Raw genomic sequence first — 13,418 nt, forward strand, 5'->3', positions numbered from 1 at the left:
GATAGAAGGGACAATGGGACGGTGCAAATTACAGGAGAATCCTTGATGAAAACCTACTTGAGTCAGCCATGAATCTTAAACTGTGTAGGAGATTCACATTTAAGAAGGACAATGATCTGAAACACAAAGCTAAAGCCACACTGGAGTGGCTGAATAAGAAGTAAATAAATGTTCTTGAGTGGCCCAGTGAAAGTCCTGACTTGAACATTTATGACGAGACTTGAAGATTGCATTCCATCAACGATCTTCATCAAACTTGGCAGAACGAGAGCAATTTTCACGTGAAGAATGGGCAAAGATTTCACCATCTCACTGTGCACAGCTAGTAGAGACTGACACCGACCCAAAGACTCATCGCAGTCATTACTGCAAAAGGTACTTCCACCAAAGATTGACCCCTGAAGTGCTGAATACTTTTACAACCAGTGAATTTTGATTTTTACATGTTTTACCGGTATTCCTGACATGTAACCTCCTTCAACGATAACAGTGTTGAGTTTGATATCCATTTCGTTGAGATTTGATTACGCACGCGCACGCATATGCACGCACACACACAGGCACACACATACATACGTCGGGCCGGGTATCGGCGACGAGCACGACCGCTGGATGGAGCTGCAGAGTCGACTCCACCGAACACCCGGAATCTCGATCATACCTTTTGGAAAACTCCAATAAGTACGGGTTCCATACCGGATCGTGAATCGTCAATAATTCTATGTGGTGCAGGGTTATTTGCCAATCTTCAAAATACCTAGAGATCCAAGTGGCGAGTTACCGAGTATTCACACCCTCGACGGCACTCGTACCAGTATAGCCGTTAGCGTGCTCGACCCGTGCGCAACCCAAGCGGACGGTTGCCGAAGTCCCGTCGGTCCAATCATACATTTACCGTGGCAACAGCCTTTACAATTCACCAACACGCGTCACGCTAAGCCAATGGAAGAAACACAGCAACGACCTGATGCATTTAACAAATGTATTTATTAATAATGGAGCAGGGGGGCACACAAGAAGGCAGAGTTAACCGAATATGGAAGGCATAGCAATTTATGTACAAGCACTTTTGCAGTTTATTTAATAGACTGGCACCACACACACACACACACACACACACACACACACACACACACACACACACACACACACACACACACACACACACACACACACACACACACACACACACACACATACACCCAAGAGCCGGTGGTCATAGCCTTTATTGAGGCCTCCAGCTCTGAGGGAAAGGCGAGCTGAAGACCAGAGCCTGCACTCGGACCTGTCCACCTCGTGTGGTCTTCGAGCTGGCGGGGTAGCGGGACTAACAGCTTTCGCGTGTGAGGCGAGCGTGATGACCACTCGTGTCACCCGTTTCTCTCTCCTTGTTCACCGACAGAGACATGGCGTGCAACCCTTGCAGTTCTTGTGGAGGAAGGATCTCTCAAACTATTGCTCTTGGTCTGATCGCGCCGCACCCTTATTCACCCTGTCCAGGGGGGAAGGGGGGGTGCTTCCCCCCTCCCCGCTCTCCCTTCCTGGACGGTTTTGGCGCGCAGAATCGCTCGTCACCCTGTCATTGGCCAAAACGAGCGGCAAGTCTGTCGATTGGCCCGGGGGGCGTGGTGACGTCACACGGACCGCCTTTCTCACTGTCGCCAGATCTGATTGGCTGAGCGGCGGCCACCTCAGTCGTAGCACGCTGATTGGTCACGGGCCGCCACGAGGCTCCTCCTTGAACTCCGTCCACCATGGCGTTGGAGTGAGGAAGGGAGGTGAAGGTGAGGGTGATGCTGGCATTGTTGTAGTTTTGAGGATTTAAAAATAAAAGAAAACCCTGACTATCAAAGTAACTCACAGCGCATGTACATTTATTAACCGATTAAACAAGGGACGGGGACCCTAACTAAAAACACATACTTACCGATATAACTGTTCTATAGGACCTGTATGTTGAGTGCTCACGACTTCCAGATTCGCAACAATACATTCACACACACACACACACACACACACACACACACACACACACACACACACACACACACACACACACACACACACACACACACACACACATACACATACATACACACACATACATACATACATACATACATACATACATACATACACATATGCACACACACACACATATACATAGACACACATATACACACATGCACACATACATGCATACACATATGCACACACACACACACACACACACATACATACACACATACACACGTATACACACACACACACACTTATATACACATACACATGCAAAACAGAACCTCCTGGCTTTAATCTTGCCTGGTGTTGGCTTAATGGTTCGGGTGGTGGGCTTGGGATCCTTGGGTCCCGAGTTCAAATCCTCCTCATCTGTTCAATTAATACCAGGTGGGGTTAACTCGGCCTGTCATCCTTCCGTGGTTGGCAAAATGAGTGCCAGCATGCTGGTATACTGTGTCGGAGTGGTGTCCCGTCCAGCATTGTGCCCAATAGTCAAGGAGACAGCACCAACGCTCTGCACAGAGTATGGTCCCAATCTCCTCCTCCTGGCTTTATAGGCCAGGGAATCGATGAAAATATATCGCCAAACCCACCACAAATTGCAATAGAAACCATTCAAGTGTTTTTTCACTCCAAGTATGCTTTAGAATGACATACTAAAAGTCACCGAAAATCCAAGTGGAGGAACATGTTTATTTTTCAAGATGGCCGCCAAAACTGATAATTTTAGAATCAGCCCGATATCAGCAAGTAATAATGCTAAAAATATATGTGAAAAACTGAGGTACATGTTAATGGACACAATAAACCCGTTTCTGACATTTTTAAACTTGTCACAGACTTCACATTCAAAATGGCCGCCAAAATGGTGCCAAAACTAGCATACTTAGAAATAGCCAAATATAAGCAATTACTTGGGATTCATATATAAATAAAACATCTTGAAATTTCCTTGGTTCAGACATTTCGGAAATGAATGAAATTCTAAGATATGTTGGATACATTGTATTATTGTTGTCATAGCACTAAAGTATTTCTTTCTTTTCATATTACAGTGTAATTCGCTGATCATGGACAAGTGTGTTTTCTGTGAGGAACCTCTATCCAATGGAGAACCAACTTCCACATTACGCATCAAAAGATGTGAAGGCATTGCCAAGGCTAATGAGTTGCGGAACAGAAATATTAGTACTGTGCCCGGCCAAGTTGTGCATGTCAAGTGTAGGAAGGACTTCTGTTTCCCACAGTGCATAGTCAGTGACAACAAAAATCGAGGACATGACTCCGCAGCTCCCAGTAGATCACCATGTGCACGTCGATCCACAAGTATGGCATTCATCAGAGACATACTTTGACATTTATTTCAGACCTCAACCAAAGTTGAATTCAAAGAAGACACCAAGATGCTGGAACATCAAGCTGGTTCAAGCCACACTTGGTAAGGATATATGTGATCACCTTCTCTTTGCTCATGCCATACTGGGATGCGATACTGTTGCAGGGCCGGGACGTTGGCCGCGGCACGACCGCCCGATGGAGCCGCAAGTCAGCTCGACCGATCGCCCTGAATTCAGATTGTCGCCCCGGATAAGTCCGGAATTGACGGGTCCTCTATCGGACCAAAATTCGCCAATGGATAGACCACGTGGGGTAGGGTCGATTGCCAATTTCAATTTAACTAAATACCCATGTGGTCCAACTACCGGGTAATTTCACCCTCGACGGAACTCGTACGAAAACGAGCCGCTTAGGCCTAAGTCACATTTGCTCTACGGCGAGGATACGGCAGCCGTACACCCTCTGAATTGACAGAAACGTGCGGCGGCCGCAGAGTTTCTGCGGTGGCCTCAGGGTGGACTTACGCCGTTTGGCTATATTTTACAGGTCGTAAGGTCGCCGTGCAATTATAACGCGGAGTTATAACTTTTTTCATTTCTTCGTTCGCCGTAGAAATTCAACAAGCCGAAAAAAAAAAAACTGGTAAAAAAAAAAAATTAACCCATCCGTTACTGTCCGTCTGGCCGCACATTCGCCTTGCGGGCACCTTGAGGCTACCTTGCGTCTGCCTTGAAAATTCTATGGCTGCCGCAGGAACGCCCTAAGGTCACCGTTCGACATCAAATCAAAGACCGTACGGCAACCCCACGTTTTCGGTCTCCACAATTTATAAACACGCCGTGCAGCTCCCCGAAAAATAAAAACATATGTGACTGCTACATTGTGTGACCGTGGAAATACTGCGGCCGCCATATAATTGCTAGTGGCCGTAGATTTTGGAGACCCCACGGCCGCCGTGGCAAATGTGACCAAAGCCTTAGCGCGCCCGTTCCGTGTGCGATGCCGAGCGGTTGAATCGCCAAGAACCGTCGGTCAAAATGTCCCCTTAGGGCCGTAACAGCTTTAACTACTTCTCAATCACGCGTCATGTCGAACCAATGTAAGAAACACAAAACGAGCTGATACATTTAACAATCGGGGTTTATTTATACAGTAATGAGGGGACTAGGGAACACAGAAGAGCAGAATTGAACCGAATAAAGCAAGGCAATGATATACAACGAGAAAGCACTTATACAGTTCACTACTTCTGGACGGGCCCACGGACACACACACACGCACACACACCCAAAGATGTCCGGACCAATTGGTCTTTATTGAGACCGAGCTCGGACCTGCCTGCCTCGTGTGTTCTTCAAGTCGAGTCGACCAAGGCCCCAGCGAGAGGCAAGCCAAATCCAGGCACCGGCGAGCGACCCCTTTCCGTCTTGCCGGGGAAGACAGTGTCTCTCGAGCGCTCGATCGTGCGGCGGAGGAGGAGGAAGAAAATGACGGTGACAACTAAGCCCAGGCAAACAGACTCCAGAGACTCCCCTTGTGAGGATCCTCTGCTCCTTTTATCCTCCCCGGTACGCTCGCTTTTTGCAGACATTCGTTTCGCCACCACAGGGCGTATCTCAGCCCCTCCCCCACTTGGCGCTTTTTCTAATCGAAACGGTGGGTGGGGGCTTAACCTTTCCCCTACTAAGTGCGTGGGGGATGCCCGGAGCTGAGGGCTTTTAGTCCATGAGCCAGATCAAAATTTGGTACCAAATTGCGGGATAAAACGAGACACCATTTTTGGAGTAGGTTAAGTTAAACGCCAGTTTAAGAATCCGCTTGCTTGCCATTTCAAAAGCGTAGCTTTCTTGGGGAAATCCGCTAGGGGGCGCTTTGAGGGGACAAAATACTGATTTTTTTTTTTTTTTTTGCAGATTTTGCAACCAGATGCAATGGACAATCATCCTAAATCAAGTTGGAGGCTATATAAGTAATGTAAAAGGTAAAATTTTGACAAATTGTTTCAATTTTTTAACTTAAATGAAAAGAAATTACAAATTTCAAATGCAATTTTCTAAAATATTATATTTTTTCCAGCATAATCAAAACGTGACGGATGTTGACCCATGCTATGAATACTGGTCGTCTGTCAGAGTCGTGAGACATTGTATAGGTGTCGTTGCTGATCATCAAAATCAGTTGGAAATCCAAGATGGCCACCAGAACTACATCATTGAGGTATGGATAATCTTCTTTTGTGTTTCGTCTCCAATGAATTTGGGTTCGAAGATGAGTATGGAATTTTTTCGAATTATGTATCCATTTTACTTTTTTCTCAAGACTAAATTTTGCATTATTTTTCAGGTGAACGCAGAGTATGAACAGCATAAAAATGGACCCGACAAGCTCCCAACCTGCAAAGAGGCACAAGCCTGATTGTGGTGTTTCCATTCTTTATAAAAAGGAAGTTGCAGTAGAAAAATTAACTGGACCAAAAGACTTATCTTCATAGTTAACATTGCTTAATGCTGCAAAAATACGTAATTATGAACCTGTTTTGCAGTTTTCCGATTCTATAGAACAACTACCAGAATCTATCAGATACGCAACACCTTGCCGAAATCGTTTTACTAACAAAAAAGACCTAGAGGCTCAACGTGCAGGTCAATGTGGAAGTGTTTTGCCGCAGTCCACGATAACAGAACCAACTCGAGCTCGAAGACAATCTACGGATGTTTCTGAACGGGTTTACCCCATCAAATGTATATTTTGCGACCGGGAGTCAAAATATGCAAAGGGGCGGTCACGTGAAAAACTCGTTAAATGCCGCGAATTGCGGGTGGATGAAACATTGCGGTCAGTTGCGGTGCGAAATATTGCAATGCCCGGCAGAACAGGAAAAAGTTGCGAAATCGACAATACAATTTTGGCCTTGACATCCAGGGAAATAGTCGCTGCGGAGGCTCACTACCACCATTCCTGTTATAAAGACTACACAAGGATGAGACCTGAAAAACCAACTCAGGAGACGGACGATGCCGAGGAGGTAGCATACAAGGCTGCAGAGTCGGATGGTTATGAACAATTGTTTGATTATATCCGAACATCGCTTATTGATAATCCCTCCATTGTGCCCTTATCTCAACTCACCTTAAAACTTGAAGAATACATGCATACCCTCTGTATAGCCATAATCAAGCCATCGACAAAAAAGCACATACGCCGTGTCCTTGAGACAAAGTTCGAGTCTACTCTTCAGTTCATAGTGAACTACAATAACAGGGTACTGGTGACGTCCAATGCCCTTACCAAGGAAACACTTGCCAAGGAAAATTTTGCCATGAAAGAACAGTTGCGGTTACTTTTAGCTGATCCTTCTGATTCCAAGGGGGACATTTCAAGAATTGCTGCGCGTCTCTGGAATCATATCAAAGATGCACAGACCCCGCAGCAATGGCCCATGTATCCACAAGAACTGACACAGGACTCAATTCTGATACCCCAGTCACTTGAACTATTCCTCACCGTCTTGCTAACTGGGCATTCAGACACCCAAAAATGTAGTTCCCGTAGCTATAGGATTACACACTCCCTTGCTCAGGATATAGTTTATCATGTGAGCACTGGCCGAAACAAGCAACCAAAACACATTCTCTTGCCATGGGCTGTAAAGTCCATTACAGGAAATACAGAAACAATTCGATTGCTAAATCGTCTGGGACATGGTATATCATATACAAAACTTGAAGAATTGGAGACTGCCTTGTGATTGGAGAAGCTATGGATGGAGGAACACAGTGGCACAGCCTTGCCGTCCGGTATTTTCCCCCATGTCCCGACAGTCCTTGCTTTTGATTACATCGATCGGTTGGAAGAGACCTTAAGCGGAGCTGGAACATCTCATCGCGTAAATGGTATCATTGTGCAGCCTCGAGTGATTGGACCTCTACCTCCTCCAAGACGAGAAAACCTTCCCAGAGAGAGGAAGAGAACTTTGCCACCACAGAACGTTGTCATGCCACCTTACAACACGAGCCAGAGAAAGAGTCCACCAGCAGTGTCCCGAGGAGAGCCGACAGTTCTTGAAGATAGTGCTTCAGTGTTGGCTTGGGAAAAAAACCTAGTTTGGTCGCTTTTGCAACAACAACAACCTACAGGCCAAACGCTAAGTGCCTGGACCGGCTTCAATATTGTGACTCGCCAGGACATCCCTTCAATCACAAAGGATACGATCGGGTACCTCCCAACAATTAATACACCTGCTACTAATATGTCTACGGTGCATCAAGTACTGGTTAAAGCCATGAGTTACATGAATTCATTGCAACTCTCCGAGATAGTTTGTGTTTTTGATCAGGCACTCTACGCCAAAGCGGCCGAGATTGTGTGGAATGACCAGGCTCGATTCAGTCCAATCATTCTTCAGATGGGAACATTCCATACTATGTGTAACCTGCTTTCAATACTCGGCAAGCGCTTTGGAGATGCAGGGCTTCGTGATCTAGCTGTAGAAAACAACATTATCGCGGAAGGTTCAATATTGAAAGTTCTTGATGGTAGACACTACAACAGAGGAGTCCGTCTTCATAAGATTGTGTATGAGGGTCTACTCAGGTTGCTATGGCAGGGTTTCTTCTCAGAGATTGAATCCCAACAAAGCCTCAGAGATGTTCTTGACGTCGCACTCCAAGAGTTGGGCGCCATTTCCAGGAATCCAGATAGTGAAACAATGCAAAAATTGCTGTCACATCAACCAACAGTTCGCATTCTCAACCTGTTTTCTCAGTATTATGACGAAATGCGGAACGAGAGAGGACCAATGGCTGCGTTCTGGATGACAGATGTCGACATTGTTGAAATCCTGCGAGCCATGATTCGCGCTTCACGCGAGGGCAACTGGTCCCTCCACCTTCATTCAGTAAGGTCGCTGCTACCCTGGTGTTTCGCTTATGATAAAGTGAATTATGCGAGGTATTTGTCAGTGTATCTCGCACAGATGTCGAGGCTGGTGTATGACCATCCAGAGATATACAAACAGATGATGGATGGAGGATTCTCTGTGCAGCTGAGTGACAATAACCCTTTTGGTCGTGTACCAGTGGATCAGACGCTTGAGGAGACCATAAATAAGGACACTCAGACGGCAGGGGGAACCAAGGGATTCAGCTTGAATACATCTGCAGTGGCAAGATATTACCTTAGCGCAGAGTTCCGTAGCGTGGTGTTAAGGCAAATCTGACAGTTGACAGACGGGGATGAAGGACAAAGAAAAGTGAGCCACCCAGACCTTGGAAATCGTAGAATGCAAAGGGATGAGAGAGATGTCCAGGCAGTTTCACAATTGCTGCAAACAAGCTGGGTTCACCCGTTTGCCAGAGAAGATACGCAAATCTCCAGCCATTCGACTGGAATCATAGTTCCAGATGGTGTTAAAAAGGATTTGATAAGAGCAGAGCAGGTCAGTCGAAGTGCTGCAAAGAAATTTGTGGATGAAAGACTTAGTAAATGAGAAAAGTTCTACGACCCTTTAACAAAGCTGAATCACAAAACGTTTGGCTCAATGCAAGTGACGAAGAAAACAGCTGCTGGCAATCGAGAAATCATGCTGAAGGCTGACAACCGCTTGTTCGGAAGGATGCTCCTCATTGGTTGCAGTAGGCAACTGGACATGTAGGAAGTGTTGAGGCACCCTTTGGGAACAATACCTTGGGCACTGGCCAACCACGATGGATCTCTGAAAAAGACCGCCAAGGCAGCACTTGCTAACCATCTTGAAAGTGGTGTGCTTCCAGAGGAAACTACACCTCGACCTTCCGTAGCAATCATCGACGGTATGGAACTTGTTCAGAAACTTGATGGAAATAAATTAACTTTTGTGGAAATATCCGAGAGGCTGCTAAAGATGGCTCTCGAAAGTCACCCAGACAGTAAAAGAGTAGATGTGGTGTTTGACATATACTTAGACTCATCAATCAAGGATGCGGAAAGGGTCAATCGTGGTGCTAACCGGGGTATCTTATTTTCACAGATAGTGCCCACTCACGGTCAGAAACTGAAGAGGAATACTCTCTCGCCCAGCAAGCAAGCGTCAACTTACGCGATTCGTTGCCAGTGACTGGCAGCAGAGACAATCATTGATCGGTGAGAAAGAACTCTACGTAACAGCTGATTCGAAATGCCTCCGAATTACGCAGGATACTGTGATGGAAGTGCGTGAACTTGATTCGTCGCATGAGGAAGCGGACACTAGGGTTTTGCTACATGCGTCACACGCTGCTCGATCGGGTTTCAAATCAGTCGTCATTGTTGCCGAAGACACTGATATTCTTGTGCTTCTCTTGGCATTCAATGCTCATATCAGCACCCGCTTATGTATGCGACTTTCGTCTAAGGGAAGGATTCGACTCTTTAGCATTGACACGATGGAAGTGAGAATAGGACTTAATGGCAATTCGTTGCTGGGTCTACACGCATTCACAGGGTGCGATTCGGTCAGTGCATTCTCAGGTATGGGCAAGATCAAGGGACTGAAGTTGATGCGAGGAAATAAGGAGTTATGGATGCATTGTCTAAGCTGGGGAGTGAATGGACATTAAATAGGGATGTTGTTAATACTCTGCAGGCATTTACATGCCAGCTGTATGCGTCCCGAACCCATGATACAGAAGTGAACGCTCTACGCTTCAATCTATGGCGCGCTAAAAAGGGTGTTGTAGAATCCGGGCAACTACCACCGTCTGCAGACACCCTTCACCAACACATGCTTAGAGCAAATTACCAGGCCGCTGTATGGAGACGATCCCTTGATCCAAAGCCTTATGTGCCTGCTCCAGAAAATCATGGCTGGCGCACAACTGACGATGGTCGACTTGAAATATGTTGGATGACAGGACTGCCAGCGTCCCAGGTAGTTTTGGACTTCATGTTCTGTGAGTGCCGCAAAGCGTGCGAACCTGGTAATTGCGTTTGCTTAGACAATAACCTTCCATGTACGGACAAATGCCGATTAAAGGATAGCAGCAACACGAAGGACAGTGACTTAGTTCTGGACGTTTCTGATGATGAGTCTTCCGATAACGATGAAAGTGATGATGAAGATTAAGGACTTCAGTGATTTATACAGTGATGGCAAGGATGTCTGTGATGCACAGTCAGTTACAAGTACAAATTTAATGTCGATATCACGTCAAACTTATACGGTGTAAAAGTCTGTGTAAACTTCTTCTAAAACATCCTACCCCACCCCCCCCCCCTCAGGCCAGTTAATTTTTGACGCTATCACATGCCTCAAATTTTAACTAACAGGTGTAGTAGTATTAGACCAAACAAAACCTCTCAGTATATTCTGCACAGCAATATTTTAGGAATTGGTCGATGAAGTTACTGGCTTCAAGAAAACAAAAACTGGAGAAAATTGCATTTAAAATTTGAAATTTCTACTCATTTCAGCTAAAAAATTCAAATAAATTTCCCTTTCTTTACCCTTTTCAGTACAGTTTCAGCTTGACACTGAAGTTAGAACAATTTTACATGGCATCAAGTTAACAAATATGCAAAAAAAAAAAAAAAATCGGTATTTTACCCCCCTTGAAGCGCCCCCTAGCGGATTTCTCCAAGAAAGCTACGTGTTTGAGCTGGCAAGCAAATATATTCTCAAACTATAGGTCATGACCTATCCAAAAAGAAGTGTCTCGTTTTATCCCGCAATTTGGTACCAATTCATGAAAATACTGGGCTCAGCTCATGGACTATTTCGCTTGTTATTCGGGAGGTGGGAGTTGACCTCTCCCCAAGTAAGCGCGCGGGGGACGCCAGGAGCTGAGGGCTTTTGCTGTTCTGCAGCGTGTCCGCAACCAACGGGCATTTTGCGGCTGACGTTGAAGATGAGGTTTTCCTAAAATAAATCACAGCGCATTCACATTGAATTACCCATTAGACAAGGGAAGGAAGCTATCTATAAAACACATACTTACCAATATAACTTATCTATAGAAGCTGAATGTTGTGTGCGATAGGTTTCCAGATTCGCAACACTACCCCCTCCCCTTTTTACAGACTCGTCCCGAGTCGTCAAATTTTTGTGTGACCAGCATGTGTAAGTGTGTGCATGTGTGTGTGTTTGTATGTGTGTGCGTGTGTGTGTGTGTGTGTTTGTATGTGTGTGTGTGTATGTGTGTGTGTGTGTGTGTTTGCGTGTGTGTGTTTACATGCGTGTGTGTTTGCGTGTGTGTGTGTGTTTGCATGCGTGTGTGTTTGCGTGTGTGTGTGTGTGTGTTTGCGTGTGTGTTTGTATGTGTGTGTGTGTTTGTATGTGTGTGCGTGTGTGTGTGTGTGTGTGTGTTTGTATGTGTGTGCGTGTGTGTGTGTGTTTGCGTGTGTGTGTGTGTGTGTGTGTGTGTGTTTGCGTGTGTGTGTCTGTGTTTGCGTGTGTGTGTTTGCGTGTGTGTGTGTGTTTGCGTGTGTGTGTGTGTGTGTGTGTTTTGTGTGTGTGTGTGTGTGTGTGCGCGCGCGCGCTCTGAGTTGTTCTGTGTGATGCTTACATAAGCTGAGACTGTGTAACAGATATTTTACCTGCACATTTGAAATAGAACGTGCACCTGATCACACAGTTAACCTGGTTGGTTCACATTACCTTTGGAGTACTTCGCCCGTGATGTTGAGATCCCCTCCATGTTCGATTCCCATATCCAATGTTCATTTGTTTAACTAATGTCCTCATTCTAAAAGTGTGTTGCTGCTGCTGTGTCCTGTAATTTACCGTGTTTTTGTGACAGTTCGTGTACGAACACTGAAAAGAGCTTTTTAAAATCTTGATGAACATCTCAGAGTGAAAATCATGTGTCATTGTCACTGATTCGGTGAGTCGGGGATGTCGGCGGGTGGAACTCTGAGTGCGACATTTTCTTTTCTTTTCTCTCTTTTTTTTTTTCAAATACGTGTCCCAAAAATAAATAACCGAATGCGCTGCGTAACTAACAAACTCACACAGACTCATATGGATGACTTAAATAAAATTGCCGGCGCTATAACAAACATGCAGGTGGGGTTCAACTTGTTTACAATTTTTACTTAACTATTATTTTACACGAACCATGTAGGTCCCTTGGGAGGGAATCAATCCTCCCCCCAATCAGTCATTCGCACCATCCATTCCACATTCACTCCATACACACTCAGGCCCGCTGGCCCTCACTCATTCATCAAGTACATTTTTCATTTCACACCAACACTCCAACACTGCCATTCTCTTAACTAAACTCCCCTAGCTAACTCGTGCTACCTCGTCATCCCTTATCCTAACGCACGTTCCATTTAATCGACGTAGCTTAGCTACATCCCCACTACACATTCCTTGTCTGTCCTTGTCTCAAAAATCCATTTTCTATTTCTAATTCTATCCTAAAATCCCTCTAACTAACCCATTCCACGGACTCCATGAGGAACAACCCATGTCCCCATGAAGCCAGTCTAACTATTGCTAACCCTTCCCACTAACTAGTGCTTCTTTTGCCCTAATTCACAGGATGCCCACCACATCCTGCAGGGCCGTATACTTGGAAGCGAGGCTTTTTTTTTTTCTTCTTGCAACGCCATGGTGACGGTTTTCAGCACGCCCGTTCGTCCCTCTGGGCGATGCCAACGTCCCTTCCGAAGGCCGATCCGTGTAGCGTTGACGTCACCCTGCACGTCACAAACAATGCTCGCTCTCGGGGAATTCCCCACGCGGGACTACGTGCGCCATTTTACTCACACCATACTCACGTTTCAACACACACACCGGACATTCATGCTGGGGATTCGCGCTAACACAAGGGGTCCCAGGGTCTCTTTACCCCCCCCCCCCAAGCTGAGCGTGTACCCGTTCACAGCACTCATCCGCTCCACCTCGCACGGCGCGACCGAACTCAACCGGTCGTGATCCGCTTCAAGGGGACATAGCGTCTCCCCTCGTTCCTGAAGGAGGCTATCCTGCTGCTTGCATCGGGTCCCAGTACATTCCACCAGCTCACCCCCATTGTCCCCTATTACTCCCACGTGTGTGTGTGATCCCTTGTATCGTGTCGTTCCTCCTCTAACCT

The sequence above is a fragment of the Eptatretus burgeri genome, chromosome 6 (genome assembly GCF_056783735.1).
Source record: "Eptatretus burgeri isolate ZD-2024b chromosome 6, Ebu_testis_v1, whole genome shotgun sequence".
NCBI lineage: Eukaryota > Metazoa > Chordata > Myxini > Myxiniformes > Myxinidae > Eptatretus > Eptatretus burgeri.